Here is a 21,849-nt window from a genome sequence, read left to right on the forward strand (position 1 = left end):
TCCCTGGGCCCAGCTGCTTTGCTGGGGGTTTCCGGCACCCGAATCACACTGCCCATGGGTACTCCTTCGTGGGGAAACAGGATTGGGCGCGCGAAGGCCTTCTGCGCCCAGGTCCCTGCCATGCCCCCTGATCCAGCTCGGCCGCTCAGCGCCGAGGCCCCGTCGCAGCGATGGCACATAACGAGCTTCTGGGAACTGCATTCTGCAAAGGGAAACTCTCCTTGGGCAACAAACCACAGCCTCACCGTGCCTCGCTGCAGGAAATCAACACAAGCTGTTTTCGCCCCGGCCTTCGGCTCTCCATTGGGCAAAGCGGGGCTGGGCTGCCCCTGGATCCCTGGGCCCTGCTGCTTTCCTGGGGGTCTCCGGAGCCCGAAACGCACTCCCCACGGGTTCTCCTTCGCGGGGAATGCAGGATTGGGCGCGCGAAAGCCTCCTGCGCCCAGGCCCCAGCCATGCCCCCTGAGCCAGCTCGGCCACTCAGCTCCGAGGCCCCGTCGCACCGATTGCCCAAAATGAGCTTCTGAGAGCTGCATTCTGCAAAGCGAAACTCTGCTGGGGCAGCAAACCACAGCCCCAACGTGCCTCCGCTCAGGAAAGCAATGCTATCCGTTTTCGCGCCCGGCCCTCCCCTCTCCATAGGGCGAAGCTGAGCTGGGCTGCCCCTGGATCCCTGGGCCCTGCTGCTTTGCTGGGGCTTTCCGGCACCCGAATCACACTGCCCACGGGTTCTCCTTCGTGGGGAAGCAGGATTGGGCGCGCGAAGGCCTTCTGCGCCCAGACCACAGCCATGCACCCTGAGCCAGCTCGGCCGCTCAGCGCCGAGGCCCCGTCGCAGCGACGGCCCAAATCGAGCTTCGGGGAGCTGCATTCTGCAAAGGGAAACACTCCTCGGGCAGCAAAGCACAGCCCCAACTCGCCTCCGCTCAGGAAAGCAACGCTATCCATTTTCGCCCCCGGCACTCCGCTCTCCATAGGGCGAAGCTGAGCTGGGCTGCCCCTGGATCCCTGGGCCCTGCTGCTTTGCTGGGGGTTTCTGGCACCCAAATCACACTCCACGGGGGTTCTCATTCGTGGGGAAGCAGGATTCGGAGCGCGAAGACCTTCTGCGCCTAGGCCGCAGCCATGCCCCCTGAGCCAGCTCTGCCCCTCAGTGCCGAGGCCCCGTCGCAATGGCAAATCAAAACGACCTTCTGGGAGCTGCATTCTGCAAAGGGAATCTCTCCTTGGGCAGCCCACCACAGCCTCAACTTGCCTCGGCGCAGGAAATCAACACAAGCTGTTTTCGCCCCGGGCCCTCCGCTCTCCATAGGGTGAAGCTGAGCTGGGATGCCCCTGGCTCCCTGGGCACTGCTGCTTTGCTGGGGGTCTCCAGCGCCCGAAACCCACTCCCCACTGGTTCTCCTTCTTTGGGATGTAGGATTGGGTGCGCGAAGGTCTTCTGCACCCAGGCCCCATCCATGCCCCCTGAGCCAGCTCTGCCCCTCAGTGCCGAGGCCCCGTCGCAATGGCAAATCAAAACGAGCTTCTGGGAGCTGCATTCTGCAAAGGGAAACTCTCCTTGGGCAGCACACCACAGCCTCAACTTGCCTCGGCGCAGGAAATCAACACAAGCTGTTTTCGCCCCCGGCCCTCCGCTCTCCATAGGGCGAAGCTGAGCTGGGCTGCCCCTGGCTCCCTGGGCCCTGCTGCTTTGCTGGGGGTCTCCAGTGCCCGAAACCCACTCCCCACTGGTTCTCCTTCTTTGGGAAGTAGGATTGGGCACGTGAAGGCCTTCTGCGCCCAGGCCCCATCCATGCCCCCTGAGCCAGTTCAGTCGCTCACCGCCGAGGCCCCTTCGCAGCGACAGCCCATGAGGAGCTTCTGGGAGCTGCATTCTGCAAAGGGAAACTCTCCTCGGGCAGCAAACCACACCCCCAACTCGCCTTGGCTCAGGAAAGCAGTGCAAGCCTTTTTCCCTTCCAGGCCCTGCGCTCTTCATAGGGCGATGCGGGGCTGGGCTGCACCTGGATCCCTGGGCCCAGCTGCTTTGCTGGGGGTTTCCGGCACCCGAATCACACTGCCCATGGGTACTCCTTGGTGGGGAAACAGGATTGGGCGCGCGAAGGCCTTCTGCGCCCAGGTCCCTGCCATGCCCCCTGATCCAGCTCGGCCGCTCAGCGCCGAGGCCCCGTCGCAGCGATGGCACATAACGAGCTTCTGGGAACTGCATTCTGCAAAGGGAAACTCTCCTTGGGCAACAAACCACAGCCTCACCGTGCCTCGCTGCAGGAAATCAACACAAGCTGTTTTCGCCCCGGCCTTCGGCTCTCCATTGGGCAAAGCGGGGCTGGGCTGCCCCTGGATCCCTGGGCCCTGCTGCTTTCCTGGGGGTCTCCGGAGCCCGAAACGCACTCCCCACGGGTTCTCCTTCACGGGGAATGCAGGATTGGGCGCGCGAAAGCCTCCTGCGCCCAGGCCCCAGCCATGCCCCCTGAGCCAGCTCGGCCACTCAGCTCCGAGGCCCCGTCGCACCGATTGCCCAAAATGAGCTTCTGAGAGCTGCATTCTGCAAAGCGAAACTCTGCTGGGGCAGCAAACCACAGCCCCAACGTGCCTCCGCTCAGGAAAGCAATGCTATCCGTTTTCGCGCCCGGCCCTCCCCTCTCCATAGGGCGAAGCTGAGCTGGGCTGCCCCTGGATCCCTGGGCCCTGCTGCTTTGCTGGGGGTTTCTGGCACCCAAATCACACTCCACAGGGGTTCTCATTCGTGGGGAAGCAGGATTCGGAGCGCGAAGACCTTCTGCGCCTAGGCCGCAGCCATGCCCCCTGAGCCAGCTCTGCCCCTCAGTGCCGAGGCCCCGTCGCAATGGCAAATCAAAACGACCTTCTGGGAGCTGCATTCTGCAAAGGGAATCTCTCCTTGGGCAGCCCACCACAGCCTCAACTTGCCTCGGCGCAGGAAATCAACACAAGCTGTTTTCGCCCCGGGCCCTCCGCTCTCCATAGGGTGAAGCTGAGCTGGGATGCCCCTGGCTCCCTGGGCCCTGCTGCTTTACTGGGGGTCTCTGGCGCCCAAATCCCACTCCCCACGGGTTCTCCTTCGTGGGGAATGCAGGATTGGGTGCGCGAAAGGCTTCTGCGCCCAGGCCCCAGACATGCCCCCTGAGCCAGCTCGGCCACTCAGCTCCGAGGCCCCGTCGCACCGATTGCCCAAAATGAGCTTCTGAGAGCTGCATTCTGCAAAGCGAAACTCTGCTGGGGCAGCAAACCACAGCCCCAACGTGCCTCCGCTCAGGAAAGCAATGCTATCCGTTTTCGCGCCCGGCCCTCCCCTCTCCATAGGGCGAAGCTGAGCTGGGCTGCCCCTGGATCCCTGGGCCCTGCTGCTTTGCTGGGGCTTTCCGGCACCCGAATCACACTGCCCACGGGTTCTCCTTCGTGGGGAAGCAGGATTGGGCGCGCGAAGGCCTTCTGCGCCCAGACCACAGCCATGCACCCTGAGCCAGCTCGGCCGCTCAGCGCCGAGGCCCCGTCGCAGCGACGGCCCAAATCGAGCTTCGGGGAGCTGCATTCTGCAAAGGGAAACACTCCTCGGGCAGCAAAGCACAGCCCCAAATCGCCTCCGCTCAGGAAAGCAACACAAGCTGTTTTCGCCCCCGGCCCTCCGCTCTCCATAGGGCGAAGCTGAGCTGAGCTACCCCTGGCTCCCTGGGCACTGCTGCTTTGCTGGGGGTCTCCAGCGCCCGAAACCCACTCCCCACTGGTTCTCCTTCTTTGGGAAGTAGGATTGGGCGCGCGAAGGTCTTCTGCGCCCAGGCCCCATCCATGCCCCCTGAGCCAGCTAGGCCGCTCAGCGCCGAGGCCCCTTCGCAGCGACGGCGCATGACGAGCTTCTGGGATCTTCATTCTGCAAAGGGAAACTCTCCTCCCGCAGCAATCCACAGCCTCACCGTGCCTTGGCGCAGGAAATCAACACAAGCTGTTTGCGCCCCCGGCCCTCCTCTCTCCATAGGGCAAAGCGGGGCTGGGCCACCCCTGGCTCCCTGGGCCCTGCTGCTTTGCTGGGGGTCTCCGGCGCCCAAATCCCACTCCCCACGGGTTCTCCTTCGTGGGGAATGCAGGATTGGGTGCGCGAAAGGCTTCTGCGCCCAGGCCCCAGCCATGCCCCCTGAGCCAGCTCGGCCGCTCAGTGCTGAGGACCCGTGGCAGCTACGGCCCAAAACGAGCTTCTGGGAGCTGCATTCTGCAAAGGGAAACTCTCCTCGGGCAGCAAACCACACCCCCAACGCGCCTTGGCTCAGGAAAGCAGTGCAAGCCGTTTTCCCCCCAGGCCCTGCGCTCTCCATAGGGCGATGCGGGGCTGGTCTGCACCTGGATCCCTGGGCCCAGCTGCTTTGCTGGGGGTTTCCGGCACCCGAATCACACTGCCCATGGGTACTCCTTCGTGGGGAAACAGGATTGGGCGCGCGAAGGCCTTCTGCGCCCAGGTCCCTGCCATGCCCCCTGATCCAGCTCGGCCGCTCAGCGCCGAGGCCCCGTCGCAGCGATGGCACATAACGAGCTTCTGGGAACTGCATTCTGCAAAGGGAAACTCTCCTTGGGCAACAAACCACAGCCTCACCGTGCCTCGCTGCAGGAAATCAACACAAGCTGTTTTCGCCCCGGCCTTCGGCTCTCCATTGGGCAAAGCGGGGCTGGGCTGCCCCTGGATCCCTGGGCCCTGCTGCTTTCCTGGGGGTCTCCGGAGCCCGAAACGCACTCCCCACGGGTTCTCCTTCGCGGGGAATGCAGGATTGGGCGCGCGAAAGCCTCCTGCGCCCAGGCCCCAGCCATGCCCCCTGAGCCAGCTCGGCCACTCAGCTCCGAGGCCCCGTCGCACCGATTGCCCAAAATGAGCTTCTGAGAGCTGCATTCTGCAAAGCGAAACTCTGCTGGGGCAGCAAACCACAGCCCCAACGTGCCTCCGCTCAGGAAAGCAATGCTATCCGTTTTCGCGCCCGGCCCTCCCCTCTCCATAGGGCGAAGCTGAGCTGGGCTGCCCCTGGATCCCTGGGCCCTGCTGCTTTGCTGGGGCTTTCCGGCACCCGAATCACACTGCCCACGGGTTCTCCTTCGTGGGGAAGCAGGATTGGGCGTGCGAAGGCCTTCTGCGCCCAGACCACAGCCATGCACCCTGAGCCAGCTCGGCCGCTCAGCGCCGAGGCCCCGTCGCAGCGACGGCCCAAATCGAGCTTCGGGGAGCTGCATTCTGCAAAGGGAAACACTCCTCGGGCAGCAAAGCACAGCCCCAACTCGCCTCCGCTCAGGAAAGCAACGCTATCCATTTTCGCCCCCGGCACTCCGCTCTCCATAGGGCGAAGCTGAGCTGGGCTGCCCCTGGATCCCTGGGCCCTGCTGCTTTGCTGGGGGTTTCTGGCACCCAAATCACACTCCACAGGGGTTCTCATTCGTGGGGAAGCAGGATTCGGAGCGCGAAGACCTTCTGCGCCTAGGCCGCAGCCATGCCCCCTGAGCCAGCTCTGCCCCTCAGTGCCGAGGCCCCGTCGCAATGGCAAATCAAAACGACCTTCTGGGAGCTGCATTCTGCAAAGGGAATCTCTCCTTGGGCAGCCCACCACAGCCTCAACTTGCCTCGGCGCAGGAAATCAACACAAGCTGTTTTCGCCCCGGGCCCTCCGCTCTCCATAGGGTGAAGCTGAGCTGGGATGCCCCTGGCTCCCTGGGCACTGCTGCTTTGCTGGGGGTCTCCAGCGCCCGAAACCCACTCCCCACTGGTTCTCCTTCTTTGGGATGTAGGATTGGGTGCGCGAAGGTCTTCTGCACCCAGGCCCCATCCATGCCCCCTGAGCCAGCTCTGCCCCTCAGTGCCGAGGCCCCGTCGCAATGGCAAATCAAAACGAGCTTCTGGGAGCTGCATTCTGCAAAGGGAAACTCTCCTTGGGCAGCACACCACAGCCTCAACTTGCCTCGGCGCAGGAAATCAACACAAGCTGTTTTCGCCCCCGGCCCTCCGCTCTCCATAGGGCGAAGCTGAGCTGGGCTGCCCCTGGCTCCCTGGGCCCTGCTGCTTTGCTGGGGGTCTCCAGTGCCCGAAACCCACTCCCCACTGGTTCTCCTTCTTTGGGAAGTAGGATTGGGCACGTGAAGGCCTTCTGCGCCCAGGCCCCATCCATGCCCCCTGAGCCAGTTCAGTCGCTCACCGCCGAGGCCCCTTCGCAGCGACAGCCCATGAGGAGCTTCTGGGAGCTGCATTCTGCAAAGGGAAACTCTCCTCGGGCAGCAAACCACACCCCCAACTCGCCTTGGCTCAGGAAAGCAGTGCAAGCCTTTTTCCCTTCCAGGCCCTGCGCTCTTCATAGGGCGATGCGGGGCTGGGCTGCACCTGGATCCCTGGGCCCAGCTGCTTTGCTGGGGGTTTCCGGCACCCGAATCACACTGCCCATGGGTACTCCTTCGTGGGGAAACAGGATTGGGCGCGCGAAGGCCTTCTGCGCCCAGGTCCCTGCCATGCCCCCTGATCCAGCTCGGCCGCTCAGCGCCGAGGCCCCGTCGCAGCGATGGCACATAACGAGCTTCTGGGAACTGCATTCTGCAAAGGGAAACTCTCCTTGGGCAACAAACCACAGCCTCACCGTGCCTCGCTGCAGGAAATCAACACAAGCTGTTTTCGCCCCGGCCTTCGGCTCTCCATTGGGCAAAGCGGGGCTGGGCTGCCCCTGGATCCCTGGGCCCTGCTGCTTTCCTGGGGGTCTCCGGAGCCCGAAACGCACTCCCCACGGGTTCTCCTTCGCGGGGAATGCAGGATTGGGCGCGCGAAAGCCTCCTGCGCCCAGGCCCCAGCCATGCCCCCTGAGCCAGCTCGGCCACTCAGCTCCGAGGCCCCGTCGCACCGATTGCCCAAAATGAGCTTCTGAGAGCTGCATTCTGCAAAGCGAAACTCTGCTGGGGCAGCAAACCACAGCCCCAACGTGCCTCCGCTCAGGAAAGCAATGCTATCCGTTTTCGCGCCCGGCCCTCCCCTCTCCATAGGGCGAAGCTGAGCTGGGCTGCCCCTGGATCCCTGGGCCCTGCTGCTTTGCTGGGGCTTTCCGGCACCCGAATCACACTGCCCACGGGTTCTCCTTCGTGGGGAAGCAGGATTGGGCGCGCGAAGGCCTTCTGCGCCCAGACCACAGCCATGCACCCTGAGCCAGATCGGCCGCTCAGCGCCGAGGCCCCGTCGCAGCGACGGCCCAAATCGAGCTTCGGGGAGCTGCATTCTGCAAAGGGAAACACTCCTCGGGCAGCAAAGCACAGCCCCAACTCGCCTCCGCTCAGGAAAGCAACGCTATCCGTTTTCGCCCCCGGCACTCCGCTCTCCATAGGGCGAAGCTGAGCTGGGCTGCCCCTGGATCCCTGGGCCCTGCTGCTTTGCTGGGGGTTTCTGGCACCCAAATCACACTCCACAGGGGTTCTCATTCGTGGGGAAGCAGGATTCGGAGCGCGAAGACCTTCTGCGCCTAGGCCGCAGCCATGCCCCCTGAGCCAGCTCTGCCCCTCAGTGCCGAGGCCCCGTCGCAATGGCAAATCAAAACGACCTTCTGGGAGCTGCATTCTGCAAAGGGAATCTCTCCTTGGGCAGCCCACCACAGCCTCAACTTGCCTCGGCGCAGGAAATCAACACAAGCTGTTTTCGCCCCGGGCCCTCCGCTCTCCATAGGGTGAAGCTGAGCTGGGATGCCCCTGGCTCCCTGGGCACTGCTGCTTTGCTGGGGGTCTCCAGCGCCCGAAACCCAATCCCCACTGGTTCTCCTTCTTTGGGATGTAGGATTGGGTGCGCGAAGGTCTTCTGCACCCAGGCCCCATCCATGCCCCCTGAGCCAGCTCTGCCCCTCAGTGCCGAGGCCCCGTCGCAATGGCAAATCAAAACGAGCTTCTGGGAGCTGCATTCTGCAAAGGGAAACTCTCCTTGGGCAGCACACCACAGCCTCAACTTGCCTCGGCGCAGGAAATCAACACAAGCTGTTTTCGCCCCGGGCTCTCCGCTCTCCATAGGGTGAAGCTGAGCTGGGATGCCCCTGGCTCCCTGGGCACTGCTGCTTTGCTGGGGGTCTCCAGCGCCCGAAACCCACTCCCCACTGGTTCTCCTTCTTTGGGATGTAGGATTGGGTGCGCGAAGGTCTTCTGCACCCAGGCCCCATCCATGCCCCCTGAGCCAGCTCTGCCCCTCAGTGCCGAGGCCCCGTCGCAATGGCAAATCAAAACGAGCTTCTGGGAGCTGCATTCTGCAAAGGGAAACTCTCCTTGGGCAGCACACCACAGCCTCAACTTGCCTCGGTGCAGGAAATCAACACAAGCTGTTTTCGCCCCCGGCCCTCCGCTCTCCATAGGGCGAAGCTGAGCTGGGCTGCCCCTGGCTCCCTGGGCCCTGCTGCTTTGCTGGGGGTCTCCAGTGCCCGAAACCCACTCCCCACTGGTTCTCCTTCTTTGGGAAGTAGGATTGGGCACGTGAAGGCCTTCTGCGCCCAGGCCCCATCCATGCCCCCTGAGCCAGTTCAGTCGCTCACCGCCGAGGCCCCTTCGCAGCGACAGCCCATGAGGAGCTTCTGGGAGCTGCATTCTGCAAAGGGAAACTCTCCTCGGGCAGCAAACCACACCCCCAACTCGCCTTGGCTCAGGAAAGCAGTGCAAGCCTTTTTCCCTTCCAGGCCCTGCGCTCTTCATAGGGCGATGCGGGGCTGGGCTGCACCTGGATCCCTGGGCCCAGCTGCTTTGCTGGGGGTTTCCGGCACCCGAATCACACTGCCCATGGGTACTCCTTCGTGGGGAAACAGGATTGGGCGCGCGAAGGCCTTCTGCGCCCAGGTCCCTGCCATGCCCCCTGATCCAGCTCGGCCGCTCAGCGCCGAGGCCCCGTCGCAGCGATGGCACATAACGAGCTTCTGGGAACTGCATTCTGCAAAGGGAAACTCTCCTTGGGCAACAAACCACAGCCTCACCGTGCCTCGCTGCAGGAAATCAACACAAGCTGTTTTCGCCCCGGCCTTCGGCTCTCCATTGGGCAAAGCGGGGCTGGGCTGCCCCTGGATCCCTGGGCCCTGCTGCTTTCCTGGGGGTCTCCGGAGCCCGAAACGCACTCCCCACGGGTTCTCCTTCGCGGGGAATGCAGGATTGGGCGCGCGAAAGCCTCCTGCGCCCAGGCCCCAGCCATGCCCCCTGAGCCAGCTCGGCCACTCAGCTCCGAGGCCCCGTCGCACCGATTGCCCAAAATGAGCTTCTGAGAGCTGCATTCTGCAAAGCGAAACTCTGCTGGGGCAGCAAACCACAGCCCCAACGTGCCTCCGCTCAGGAAAGCAATGCTATCCGTTTTCGCGCCCGGCCCTCCCCTCTCCATAGGGCGAAGCTGAGCTGGGCTGCCCCTGGATCCCTGGGCCCTGCTGCTTTGCTGGGGCTTTCCGGCACCCGAATCACACTGCCCACGGGTTCTCCTTCGTGGGGAAGCAGGATTGGGCGCGCGAAGGCCTTCTGCGCCCAGACCACAGCCATGCACCCTGAGCCAGCTCGGCCGCTCAGCGCCGAGGCCCCGTCGCAGCGACGGCCCAAATCGAGCTTCGGGGAGCTGCATTCTGCAAAGGGAAACACTCCTCGGGCAGCAAAGCACAGCCCCAACTCGCCTCCGCTCAGGAAAGCAACGCTATCCGTTTTCGCCCCCGGCACTCCGCTCTCCATAGGGCGAAGCTGAGCTGGGCTGCCCCTGGATCCCTGGGCCCTGCTGCTTTGCTGGGGGTTTCTGGCACCCAAATCACACTCCACAGGGGTTCTCATTCGTGGGGAAGCAGGATTCGGAGCGCGAAGACCTTCTGCGCCTAGGCCGCAGCCATGCCCCCTGAGCCAGCTCTGCCCCTCAGTGCCGAGGCCCCGTCGCAATGGCAAATCAAAACGACCTTCTGGGAGCTGCATTCTGCAAAGGGAATCTCTCCTTGGGCAGCCCACCACAGCCTCAACTTGCCTCGGCGCAGGAAATCAACACAAGCTGTTTTCGCCCCGGGCTCTCCGCTCTCCATAGGGTGAAGCTGAGCTGGGATGCCCCTGGCTCCCTGGGCACTGCTGCTTTGCTGGGGGTCTCCAGCGCCCGAAACCCACTCCCCACTGGTTCTCCTTCTTTGGGATGTAGGATTGGGTGCGCGAAGGTCTTCTGCACCCAGGCCCCATCCATGCCCCCTGAGCCAGCTCTGCCCCTCAGTGCCGAGGCCCCGTCGCAATGGCAAATCAAAACGAGCTTCTGGGAGCTGCATTCTGCAAAGGGAAACTCTCCTTGGGCAGCACACCACAGCCTCAACTTGCCTCGGCGCAGGAAATCAACACAAGCTGTTTTCGCCCCCGGCCCTCCGCTCTCCATAGGGCGAAGCTGAGCTGGGCTGCCCCTGGCTCCCTGGGCCCTGCTGCTTTGCTGGGGGTCTCCAGTGCCCGAAACCCACTCCCCACTGGTTCTCCTTCTTTGGGAAGTAGGATTGGGCACGTGAAGGCCTTCTGCGCCCAGGCCCCATCCATGCCCCCTGAGCCAGTTCAGTCGCTCACCGCCGAGGCCCCTTCGCAGCGACAGCCCATGAGGAGCTTCTGGGAGCTGCATTCTGCAAAGGGAAACTCTCCTCGGGCAGCAAACCACACCCCCAACTCGCCTTGGCTCAGGAAAGCAGTGCAAGCCTTTTTCCCTTCCAGGCCCTGCGCTCTTCATAGGGCGATGCGGGGCTGGGCTGCACCTGGATCCCTGGGCCCAGCTGCTTTGCTGGGGGTTTCCGGCACCCGAATCACACTGCCCATGGGTACTCCTTGGTGGGGAAACAGGATTGGGCGCGCGAAGGCCTTCTGCGCCCAGGTCCCTGCCATGCCCCCTGATCCAGCTCGGCCGCTCAGCGCCGAGGCCCCGTCGCAGCGATGGCACATAACGAGCTTCTGGGAACTGCATTCTGCAAAGGGAAACTCTCCTTGGGCAACAAACCACAGCCTCACCGTGCCTCGCTGCAGGAAATCAACACAAGCTGTTTTCGCCCCGGCCTTCGGCTCTCCATTGGGCAAAGCGGGGCTGGGCTGCCCCTGGATCCCTGGGCCCTGCTGCTTTCCTGGGGGTCTCCGGAGCCCGAAACGCACTCCCCACGGGTTCTCCTTCGCGGGGAATGCAGGATTGGGCGCGTGAAGGCCTCCTGCGCCCAGGCCCCAGCCATGCCCCCTGAGCCAGCTCGGCCACTCAGCTCCGAGGCCCCGTCGCACCGATTGCCCAAAATGAGCTTCTGAGAGCTGCATTCTGCAAAGCGAAACTCTGCTGGGGCAGCAAACCACAGCCCCAACGTGCCTCCGCTCAGGAAAGCAATGCTATCCGTTTTCGCGCCCGGCCCTCCCCTCTCCATAGGGCGAAGCTGAGCTGGGCTGCCCCTGGATCCCTGGGCCCTGCTGCTTTGCTGGGGCTTTCCGGCACCCGAATCACACTGCCCACGGGTTCTCCTTCGTGGGGAAGCAGGATTGGGCGCGCGAAGGCCTTCTGCGCCCAGACCACAGCCATGCACCCTGAGCCAGCTCGGCCGCTCAGCGCCGAGGCCCCGTCGCAGCGACGGCCCAAATCGAGCTTCGGGGAGCTGCATTCTGCAAAGGGAAACACTCCTCGGGCAGCAAAGCACAGCCCCAACTCGCCTCCGCTCAGGAAAGCAACGCTATCCATTTTCGCCCCCGGCACTCCGCTCTCCATAGGGCGAAGCTGAGCTGGGCTGCCCCTGGATCCCTGGGCCCTGCTGCTTTGCTGGGGGTTTCTGGCACCCAAATCACACTCCACAGGGGTTCTCATTCGTGGGGAAGCAGGATTCGGAGCGCGAAGACCTTCTGCGCCTAGGCCGCAGCCATGCCCCCTGAGCCAGCTCTGCCCCTCAGTGCCGAGGCCCCGTCGCAATGGCAAATCAAAACGACCTTCTGGGAGCTGCATTCTGCAAAGGGAATCTCTCCTTGGGCAGCCCACCACAGCCTCAACTTGCCTCGGCGCAGGAAATCAACACAAGCTGTTTTCGCCCCGGGCCCTCCGCTCTCCATAGGGTGAAGCTGAGCTGGGATGCCCCTGGCTCCCTGGGCACTGCTGCTTTGCTGGGGGTCTCCAGCGCCCGAAACCCACTCCCCACTGGTTCTCCTTCTTTGGGATGTAGGATTGGGTGCGCGAAGGTCTTCTGCACCCAGGCCCCATCCATGCCCCCTGAGCCAGCTCTGCCCCTCAGTGCCGAGGCCCCGTCGCAATGGCAAATCAAAACGAGCTTCTGGGAGCTGCATTCTGCAAAGGGAAACTCTCCTTGGGCAGCACACCACAGCCTCAACTTGCCTCGGCGCAGGAAATCAACACAAGCTGTTTTCGCCCCCGGCCCTCCGCTCTCCATAGGGCGAAGCTGAGCTGGGCTGCCCCTGGCTCCCTGGGCCCTGCTGCTTTGCTGGGGGTCTCCAGTGCCCGAAACCCACTCCCCACTGGTTCTCCTTCTTTGGGAAGTAGGATTGGGCACGTGAAGGCCTTCTGCGCCCAGGCCCCATCCATGCCCCCTGAGCCAGTTCAGTCGCTCACCGCCGAGGCCCCTTCGCAGCGACAGCCCATGAGGAGCTTCTGGGAGCTGCATTCTGCAAAGGGAAACTCTCCTCGGGCAGCAAACCACACCCCCAACTCGCCTTGGCTCAGGAAAGCAGTGCAAGCCTTTTTCCCTTCCAGGCCCTGCGCTCTTCATAGGGCGATGCGGGGCTGGGCTGCACCTGGATCCCTGGGCCCAGCTGCTTTGCTGGGGGTTTCCGGCACCCGAATCACACTGCCCATGGGTACTCCTTCGTGGGGAAACAGGATTGGGCGCGCGAAGGCCTTCTGCGCCCAGGTCCCTGCCATGCCCCCTGATCCAGCTCGGCCGCTCAGCGCCGAGGCCCCGTCGCAGCGATGGCACATAACGAGCTTCTGGGAACTGCATTCTGCAAAGGGAAACTCTCCTTGGGCAACAAACCACAGCCTCACCGTGCCTCCGCTCAGGAAAGCAATGCTATCCGTTTTCGCGCCCGGCCCTCCCCTCTCCATAGGGCGAAGCTGAGCTGGGCTGCCCCTGGATCCCTGGGCCCTGCTGCTTTGCTGGGGCTTTCCGGCACCCGAATCACACTGCCCACGGGTTCTCCTTCGTGGGGAAGCAGGATTGGGCGCGCGAAGGCCTTCTGCGCCCAGACCACAGCCATGCACCCTGAGCCAGCTCGGCCGCTCAGCGCCGAGGCCCCGTCGCAGCGACGGCCCAAATCGAGCTTCGGGGAGCTGCATTCTGCAAAGGGAAACACTCCTCGGGCAGCAAAGCACAGCCCCAACTCGCCTCCGCTCAGGAAAGCAACGCTATCCATTTTCGCCCCCGGCACTCCGCTCTCCATAGGGCGAAGCTGAGCTGGGCTGCCCCTGGATCCCTGGGCCCTGCTGCTTTGCTGGGGGTTTCTGGCACCCAAATCACACTCCACAGGGGTTCTCATTCGTGGGGAAGCAGGATTCGGAGCGCGAAGACCTTCTGCGCCTAGGCCGCAGCCATGCCCCCTGAGCCAGCTCTGCCCCTCAGTGCCGAGGCCCCGTCGCAATGGCAAATCAAAACGACCTTCTGGGAGCTGCATTCTGCAAAGGGAATCTCTCCTTGGGCAGCCCACCACAGCCTCAACTTGCCTCGGCGCAGGAAATCAACACAAGCTGTTTTCGCCCCGGGCCCTCCGCTCTCCATAGGGTGAAGCTGAGCTGGGATGCCCCTGGCTCCCTGGGCACTGCTGCTTTGCTGGGGGTCTCCAGCGCCCGAAACCCACTCCCCACTGGTTCTCCTTCTTTGGGATGTAGGATTGGGTGCGCGAAGGTCTTCTGCACCCAGGCCCCATCCATGCCCCCTGAGCCAGCTCTGCCCCTCAGTGCCGAGGCCCCGTCGCAATGGCAAATCAAAACGAGCTTCTGGGAGCTGCATTCTGCAAAGGGAAACTCTCCTTGGGCAGCACACCACAGCCTCAACTTGCCTCGGCGCAGGAAATCAACACAAGCTGTTTTCGCCCCCGGCCCTCCGCTCTCCATAGGGCGAAGCTGAGCTGGGCTGCCCCTGGCTCCCTGGGCCCTGCTGCTTTGCTGGGGGTCTCCAGTGCCCGAAACCCACTCCCCACTGGTTCTCCTTCTTTGGGAAGTAGGATTGGGCACGTGAAGGCCTTCTGCGCCCAGGCCCCATCCATGCCCCCTGAGCCAGTTCAGTCGCTCACCGCCGAGGCCCCTTCGCAGCGACAGCCCATGAGGAGCTTCTGGGAGCTGCATTCTGCAAAGGGAAACTCTCCTCGGGCAGCAAACCACACCCCCAACTCGCCTTGGCTCAGGAAAGCAGTGCAAGCCTTTTTCCCTTCCAGGCCCTGCGCTCTTCATAGGGCGATGCGGGGCTGGGCTGCACCTGGATCCCTGGGCCCAGCTGCTTTGCTGGGGGTTTCCGGCACCCGAATCACACTGCCCATGGGTACTCCTTCGTGGGGAAACAGGATTGGGCGCGCGAAGGCCTTCTGCGCCCAGGTCCCTGCCATGCCCCCTGATCCAGCTCGGCCGCTCAGCGCCGAGGCCCCGTCGCAGCGATGGCACATAACGAGCTTCTGGGAACTGCATTCTGCAAAGGGAAACTCTCCTTGGGCAACAAACCACAGCCTCACCGTGCCTCCGCTCAGGAAAGCAATGCTATCCGTTTTCGCGCCCGGCCCTCCCCTCTCCATAGGGCGAAGCTGAGCTGGGCTGCCCCTGGATCCCTGGGCCCTGCTGCTTTGCTGGGGCTTTCCGGCACCCGAATCACACTGCCCACGGGTTCTCCTTCGTGGGGAAGCAGGATTGGGCGCGCGAAGGCCTTCTGCGCCCAGACCACAGCCATGCACCCTGAGCCAGCTCGGCCGCTCAGCGCCGAGGCCCCGTCGCAGCGACGGCCCAAATCGAGCTTCGGGGAGCTGCATTCTGCAAAGGGAAACACTCCTCGGGCAGCAAAGCACAGCCCCAACTCGCCTCCGCTCAGGAAAGCAACGCTATCCATTTTCGCCCCCGGCACTCCGCTCTCCATAGGGCGAAGCTGAGCTGGGCTGCCCCTGGATCCCTGGGCCCTGCTGCTTTGCTGGGGGTTTCTGGCACCCAAATCACACTCCACAGGGGTTCTCATTCGTGGGGAAGCAGGATTCGGAGCGCGAAGACCTTCTGCGCCTAGGCCGCAGCCATGCCCCCTGAGCCAGCTCTGCCCCTCAGTGCCGAGGCCCCGTCGCAATGGCAAATCAAAACGACCTTCTGGGAGCTGCATTCTGCAAAGGGAATCTCTCCTTGGGCAGCCCACCACAGCCTCAACTTGCCTCGGCGCAGGAAATCAACACAAGCTGTTTTCGCCCCGGGCCCTCCGCTCTCCATAGGGTGAAGCTGAGCTGGGATGCCCCTGGCTCCCTGGGCACTGCTGCTTTGCTGGGGGTCTCCAGCGCCCGAAACCCACTCCCCACTGGTTCTCCTTCTTTGGGATGTAGGATTGGGTGCGCGAAGGTCTTCTGCACCCAGGCCCCATCCATGCCCCCTGAGCCAGCTCTGCCCCTCAGTGCCGAGGCCCCGTCGCAATGGCAAATCAAAACGAGCTTCTGGGAGCTGCATTCTGCAAAGGGAAACTCTCCTTGGGCAGCACACCACAGCCTCAACTTGCCTCGGCGCAGGAAATCAACACAAGCTGTTTTCGCCCCCGGCCCTCCGCTCTCCATAGGGCGAAGCTGAGCTGGGCTGCCCCTGGCTCCCTGGGCCCTGCTGCTTTGCTGGGGGTCTCCAGTGCCCGAAACCCACTCCCCACTGGTTCTCCTTCTTTGGGAAGTAGGATTGGGCACGTGAAGGCCTTCTGCGCCCAGGCCCCATCCATGCCCCCTGAGCCAGTTCAGTCGCTCACCGCCGAGGCCCCTTCGCAGCGACAGCCCATGAGGAGCTTCTGGGAGCTGCATTCTGCAAAGGGAAACTCTCCTCGGGCAGCAAACCACACCCCCAACTCGCCTTGGCTCAGGAAAGCAGTGCAAGCCTTTTTCCCTTCCAGGCCCTGCGCTCTTCATAGGGCGATGCGGGGCTGGGCTGCACCTGGATCCCTGGGCCCAGCTGCTTTGCTGGGGGTTTCCGGCACCCGAATCACACTGCCCATGGGTACTCCTTCGTGGGGAAACAGGATTGGGCGCGCGAAGGCCTTCTGCGCCCAGGTCCCTGCCATGCCCCCTGATCCAGCTCGGCCGCTCAGCGCCGAGGCCCCGTCGCAGCGATGGCACATAACGAGCTTCTGGGAACTGCATTCTGCAAAGGGAAACTCTCCTTGGGCAACAAACCACAGCCTCACCGTGCCTCGCTGCAGGAAATCAACACAAGCTGTTTTCGCCCCGGCCTTCGGCTCTCCATTGGGCAAAGCGGGGCTGGGCTGCCCCTGGATCCCTGGGCCCTGCTGCTTTCCTGGGGGTCTCCGGAGCCCGAAACGCACTCCCCACGGGTTCTCCTTCGCGGGGAATGCAGGATTGGGCGCGCGAAAGCCTCCTGCGCCCAGGCCCCAGCCATGCCCCCTGAGCCAGCTCGGCCACTCAGCTCCGAGGCCCCGTCGCACCGATTGCCCAAAATGAGCTTCTGAGAGCTGCATTCTGCAAAGCGAAACTCTGCTGGGGCAGCAAACCACAGCCCCAACGTGCCTCCGCTCAGGAAAGCAATGCTATCCGTTTTCGCGCCCGGCCCTCCCCTCTCCATAGGGCGAAGCTGAGCTGGGCTGCCCCTGGATCCCTGGGCCCTGCTGCTTTGCTGGGGCTTTCCGGCACCCGAATCACACTGCCCACGGGTTCTCCTTCGTGGGGAAGCAGGATTGGGCGCGCGAAGGCCTTCTGCGCCCAGACCACAGCCATGCACCCTGAGCCAGCTCGGCCGCTCAGCGCCGAGGCCCCGTCGCAGCGACGGCCCAAATCGAGCTTCGGGGAGCTGCATTCTGCAAAGGGAAACACTCCTCGGGCAGCAAAGCACAGCCCCAACTCGCCTCCGCTCAGGAAAGCAACGCTATCCGTTTTCGCCCCCGGCACTCCGCTCTCCATAGGGCGAAGCTGAGCTGGGCTGCCCCTGGATCCCTGGGCCCTGCTGCTTTGCTGGGGGTTTCTGGCACCCAAATCACACTCCACAGGGGTTCTCATTCGTGGGGAAGCAGGATTCGGAGCGCGAAGACCTTCTGCGCCTAGGCCGCAGCCATGCCCCCTGAGCCAGCTCTGCCCCTCAGTGCCGAGGCCCCGTCGCAATGGCAAATCAAAACGACCTTCTGGGAGCTGCATTCTGCAAAGGGAATCTCTCCTTGGGCAGCCCACCACAGCCTCAACTTGCCTCGGCGCAGGAAATCAACACAAGCTGTTTTCGCCCCGGGCTCTCCGCTCTCCATAGGGTGAAGCTGAGCTGGGATGCCCCTGGCTCCCTGGGCACTGCTGCTTTGCTGGGGGTCTCCAGCGCCCGAAACCCACTCCCCACTGGTTCTCCTTCTTTGGGATGTAGGATTGGGTGCGCGAAGGTCTTCTGCACCCAGGCCCCATCCATGCCCCCTGAGCCAGCTCTGCCCCTCAGTGCCGAGGCCCCGTCGCAATGGCAAATCAAAACGAGCTTCTGGGAGCTGCATTCTGCAAAGGGAAACTCTCCTTGGGCAGCACACCACAGCCTCAACTTGCCTCGGCGCAGGAAATCAACACAAGCTGTTTTCGCCCCCGGCCCTCCGCTCTCCATAGGGCGAAGCTGAGCTGGGCTGCCCCTGGCTCCCTGGGCCCTGCTGCTTTGCTGGGGGTCTCCAGTGCCCGAAACCCACTCCCCACTGGTTCTCCTTCTTTGGGAAGTAGGATTGGGCACGTGAAGGCCTTCTGCGCCCAGGCCCCATCCATGCCCCCTGAGCCAGTTCAGTCGCTCACCGCCGAGGCCCCTTCGCAGCGACAGCCCATGAGGAGCTTCTGGGAGCTGCATTCTGCAAAGGGAAACTCTCCTCGGGCAGCAAACCACACCCCCAACTCGCCTTGGCTCAGGAAAGCAGTGCAAGCCTTTTTCCCTTCCAGGCCCTGCGCTCTTCATAGGGCGATGCGGGGCTGGGCTGCACCTGGATCCCTGGGCCCAGCTGCTTTGCTGGGGGTTTCCGGCACCCGAATCACACTGCCCATGGGTACTCCTTCGTGGGGAAACAGGATTGGGCGCGCGAAGGCCTTCTGCGCCCAGGTCCCTGCCATGCCCCCTGATCCAGCTCGGCCGCTCAGCGCCGAGGCCCCGTCGCAGCGATGGCACATAACGAGCTTCTGGGAACTGCATTCTGCAAAGGGAAACTCTCCTTGGGCAACAAACCACAGCCTCACCGTGCCTCGCTGCAGGAAATCAACACAAGCTGTTTTCGCCCCGGCCTTCGGCTCTCCATTGGGCAAAGCGGGGCTGGGCTGCCCCTGGATCCCTGGGCCCTGCTGCTTTCCTGGGGGTCTCCGGAGCCCGAAACGCACTCCCCACGGGTTCTCCTTCGCGGGGAATGCAGGATTGGGCGCGCGAAAGCCTCCTGCGCCCAGGCCCCAGCCATGCCCCCTGAGCCAGCTCGGCCACTCAGCTCCGAGGCCCCGTCGCACCGATTGCCCAAAATGAGCTTCTGAGAGCTGCATTCTGCAAAGCGAAACTCTGCTGGGGCAGCAAACCACAGCCCCAACGTGCCTCCGCTCAGGAAAGCAATGCTATCCGTTTTCGCGCCCGGCCCTCCCCTCTCCATAGGGCGAAGCTGAGCTGGGCTGCCCCTGGATCCCTGGGCCCTGCTGCTTTGCTGGGGCTTTCCGGCACCCGAATCACACTGCCCACGGGTTCTCCTTCGTGGGGAAGCAGGATTGGGCGCGCGAAGGCCTTCTGCGCCCAGACCACAGCCATGCACCCTGAGCCAGCTCGGCCGCTCAGCGCCGAGGCCCCGTCGCAGCGACGGCCCAAATCGAGCTTCGGGGAGCTGCATTCTGCAAAGGGAAACACTCCTCGGGCAGCAAAGCACAGCCCCAACTCGCCTCCGCTCAGGAAAGCAACGCTATCCATTTTCGCCCCCGGCACTCCGCTCTCCATAGGGCGAAGCTGAGCTGGGCTGCCCCTGGATCCCTGGGCCCTGCTGCTTTGCTGGGGGTTTCTGGCACCCAAATCACACTCCACAGGGGTTCTCATTCGTGGGGAAGCAGGATTCGGAGCGCGAAGACCTTCTGCGCCTAGGCCGCAGCCATGCCCCCTGAGCCAGCTCTGCCCCTCAGTGCCGAGGCCCCGTCGCAATGGCAAATCAAAACGACCTTCTGGGAGCTGCATTCTGCAAAGGGAATCTCTCCTTGGGCAGCCCACCACAGCCTCAACTTGCCTCGGCGCAGGAAATCAACACAAGCTGTTTTCGCCCCGGGCCCTCCGCTCTCCATAGGGTGAAGCTGAGCTGGGATGCCCCTGGCTCCCTGGGCACTGCTGCTTTGCTGGGGGTCTCCAGCGCCCGAAACCCACTCCCCACTGGTTCTCCTTCTTTGGGATGTAGGATTGGGTGCGCGAAGGTCTTCTGCACCCAGGCCCCATCCATGCCCCCTGAGCCAGCTCTGCCCCTCAGTGCCGAGGCCCCGTCGCAATGGCAAATCAAAACGAGCTTCTGGGAGCTGCATTCTGCAAAGGGAAACTCTCCTTGGGCAGCACACCACAGCCTCAACTTGCCTCGGCGCAGGAAATCAACACAAGCTGTTTTCGCCCCCGGCCCTCCGCTCTCCATAGGGCGAAGCTGAGCTGGGCTGCCCCTGGCTCCCTGGGCCCTGCTGCTTTGCTGGGGGTCTCCAGTGCCCGAAACCCACTCCCCACTGGTTCTCCTTCTTTGGGAAGTAGGATTGGGCACGTGAAGGCCTTCTGCGCCCAGGCCCCATCCATGCCCCCTGAGCCAGTTCAGTCGCTCACCGCCGAGGCCCCTTCGCAGCGACAGCCCATGAGGAGCTTCTGGGAGCTGCATTCTGCAAAGGGAAACTCTCCTCGGGCAGCAAACCACACCCCCAACTCGCCTTGGCTCAGGAAAGCAGTGCAAGCCGTTTTCCCCCCCAGGCCCTGCGCTCTTCATAGGGCGATGCGGGGCTGGGCTGCACCTGGATCCCTGGGCCCAGCTGCTTTGCTGGGGGTTTCCGGCACCCGAATCACACTGCCCATGGGTACTCCTTCGTGGGGAAACAGGATTGGGCGCGCGAAGGCCTTCTGCGCCCAGGTCCCTGCCATGCCCCCTGATCCAGCTCGGCCGCTCAGCGCCGAGGCCCCGTCGCAGCGATGGCACATAACGAGCTTCTGGGAACTGCATTCTGCAAAGGGAAACTCTCCTTGGGCAACAAACCACAGCCTCACCGTGCCTCGCTGCAGGAAATCAACACAAGCTGTTTTCGCCCCGGCCTTCGGCTCTCCATTGGGCAAAGCGGGGCTGGGCTGCCCCTGGATCCCTGGGCCCTGCTGCTTTCCTGGGGGTCTCCGGAGCCCGAAACGCACTCCCCACGGGTTCTCCTTCGCGGGGAATGCAGGATTGGGCGCGCGAAAGCCTCCTGCGCCCAGGCCCCAGCCATGCCCCCTGAGCCAGCTCGGCCACTCAGCTCCGAGGCCCCGTCGCACCGATTGCCCAAAATGAGCTTCTGAGAGCTGCATTCTGCAAAGCGAAACTCTGCTGGGGCAGCAAACCACAGCCCCAACGTGCCTCCGCTCAGGAAAGCAATGCTATCCGTTTTCGCGCCCGGCCCTCCCCTCTCCATAGGGCGAAGCTGAGCTGGGCTGCCCCTGGATCCCTGGGCCCTGCTGCTTTGCTGGGGCTTTCCGGCACCCGAATCACACTGCCCACGGGTTCTCCTTCGTGGGGAAGCAGGATTGGGCGCGCGAAGGCCTTCTGCGCCCAGACCACAGCCATGCACCCTGAGCCAGCTCGGCCGCTCAGCGCCGAGGCCCCGTCGCAGCGACGGCCCAAATCGAGCTTCGGGGAGCTGCATTCTGCAAAGGGAAACACTCCTCGGGCAGCAAAGCACAGCCCCAACTCGCCTCCGCTCAGGAAAGCAACGCTATCCGTTTTCGCCCCCGGCACTCCGCTCTCCATAGGGCGAAGCTGAGCTGGGCTGCCCCTGGATCCCTGGGCCCTGCTGCTTTGCTGGGGGTTTCTGGCACCCAAATCACACTCCACAGGGGTTCTCATTCGTGGGGAAGCAGGATTCGGAGCGCGAAGACCTTCTGCGCCTAGGCCGCAGCCATGCCCCCTGAGCCAGCTCTGCCCCTCAGTGCCGAGGCCCCGTCGCAATGGCAAATCAAAACGAGCTTCTGGGAGCTGCATTCTGCAAAGGGAAACTCTCCTTGGGCAGCACACCACAGCCTCAACTTGCCTCGGTGCAGGAAATCAACACAAGCTGTTTTCGCCCCCGGCCCTCCGCTCTCCATAGGGCGAAGCTGAGCTGGGCTGCCCCTGGCTCCCTGGGCCCTGCTGCTTTGCTGGGGGTCTCCAGTGCCCGAAACCCACTCCCCACTGGTTCTCCTTCTTTGGGAAGTAGGATTGGGCACGTGAAGGCCTTCTGCGCCCAGGCCCCATCCATGCCCCCTGAGCCAGTTCAGTCGCTCACCGCCGAGGCCCCTTCGCAGCGACAGCCCATGAGGAGCTTCTGGGAGCTGCATTCTGCAAAGGGAAACTCTCCTCGGGCAGCAAACCACACCCCCAACTCGCCTTGGCTCAGGAAAGCAGTGCAAGCCTTTTTCCCTTCCAGGCCCTGCGCTCTTCATAGGGCGATGCGGGGCTGGGCTGCCCCTGGATCCCTGGGCCCAGCTGCTTTGCTGGGGGTTTCCGGCACCCGAATCACACTGCCCATGGGTAC

The sequence above is a fragment of the Sus scrofa genome, chromosome 2 (genome assembly GCF_054392235.1).
Source record: "Sus scrofa isolate SSC_HxYL_T2T_F1_AM1 chromosome 2, Sscrofa_HxYL_maternal_Yorkshire_Landrace_v2.0, whole genome shotgun sequence".
In the NCBI taxonomy this organism is placed as follows: Eukaryota; Metazoa; Chordata; class Mammalia; order Artiodactyla; family Suidae; genus Sus; species Sus scrofa.